Here is a 1,926-nt window from a genome sequence, read left to right on the forward strand (position 1 = left end):
GATGTATAGTGACAGCTGCAGTTCAGAGACCAGAAGGGAAGAGGGGAGCAGCCATTACCTCCAGGTTGTGCACATTGTCCTTCTGCATCTGAGCATGAGCTGCAATCATAGCTTGTCAAAAAGTTGGAAATATCCCCCATTTCCTTTAGTGCCACTGGTTTCTGGTGACTCACTGTGTCATTTAGCTAAGCTGATGACATCTGTGTGTATGCTATCATAAAATATGTAGTTGGTGAAACCCTTCCTCCTTTTGGATTGAACATAGTTGTATAATTATTTGTGAACGTTCTGTGCTCATGAATGTGTGTGTGTGAGTGCTTGTTTGTATGTGTCAGTAAGTACATAAGAAGAACCCTAGAATTTGGAAATAAGTACCAAAATAAAAAATCAACATGCTAAGGGATCAAAACAGAAATATGTGAAGTTACCTTAAAGAGATAAAATGATTCCAGGGTCAGCAAGATTTGACATCATCCTGAGTGAGGCTAGAAATACCTCTAAATGTGAATGGTCCAAGAAGAAGCAATTGTCTAGACTAAGAAACACTGGGAAAAGGAATGAAGTTAGGGAAGCAAATACTGTGGTGTCCATTCAGCCCTAAGGCAAGTGGGTGCCCTGGAGAAATGATGACAAAATCGTCTGCTTGGTAAAAATAACTCGATCACAAGGACCATTACTCTTGTTCACATGTTATGCTAACCAGACATTCTTCTAATCACAAAGCTGTTTTTCCAAGTACTTCCACACCAGGAAAAAAAAGACAGCCTGGACTGAGAACATAAGAAGCCCCAACACTGCACATGTATCACACTCAAGCACATACAATACCCCATACACACAGAGTAAGATGGCGTGGTAGATTAGAAACACATGTCCTGCACATGCATGTGAGTTTACTGGGTGCATATGTCTTGGTTTACTTGGTTTACTTCTCCAGAAATCAGATCAGTTCAGAGGCACTGGAAAGTCTGAGCACACAGAGATGCACCAAAGGTCAGAGGGTGGAGGAAACCAAGAATGTTGTCAGTCTAAAGAGTGACAGAGGCAATGTTTGAGGGTATCGGAGACAGAAGAAGGAGTTAAATAGAGAGAAGTTAGAGAGACTGGGAGAATTAGATGAGGTCAAAGGATAGAGGATATGGGAGAAACTCCCTGAGCAGGCTGAAATGACTGGAAATTGTGGTCAGAAACTGGAAAATCTAAATTTATGGCTTAGAGGCAAAGGAGCAGATTCCAGGGATTGCAAGGTTCAGGATGTGGCCGTGGGAGATCATTGAATATGAACTCAAGATGTTTTGAGTCATTCATTCAGGCATTTGTCATCCTGGATCATAGCAGGAAGAGAATTAGACAAGAAAACTATGAATTAGACAAATTATTCAAAAATAGAAGGCCAGATAAATATTTTACCCACTTAGCTACTTTCTGTCTTCATGTTTAGTCCATGCTCTTCCCACGTAGAGTGCCATCCCTGCCCCACGCTGCTGAAGCACATATTCATGGGAAGCGCGTATATTTCCCCTAGAACAAGAATTCTTTGGGGCATATCATCCCCACAATATAAGTGCATTTTTAATGCAATATGTAAAATTCAATGGCTAATTCTGTGCACAGTCACTCAGTCATGTCTAACTCTTTGCGACCCCATGGACTGCAGCACGCCAGGCCTCCCTGTCTATCACCAGCTCCCGGAGCTTGCTCAAATTCATGTCCATCGAGTCGGTGATGCTGTCCAACCATCTCATCCTCTGTCATCCCCTTCTCCTCCTGCCTTCAATCTTTCCCAGCATCAGGGCTTTTTCCAGTGAGTCAATTATTGCATCAGGTGGGCAAAGTATTGGAGCTTCAGTTTCAGCATCAGTGCACACTTAATGGACAAAGGAAACATCATAATCATGGAGATCATTCCAGAATGTAATCCACAAA

Source organism: Capricornis sumatraensis, chromosome 10, assembly GCF_032405125.1.
Source record: "Capricornis sumatraensis isolate serow.1 chromosome 10, serow.2, whole genome shotgun sequence".
In the NCBI taxonomy this organism is placed as follows: Eukaryota; Metazoa; Chordata; class Mammalia; order Artiodactyla; family Bovidae; genus Capricornis; species Capricornis sumatraensis.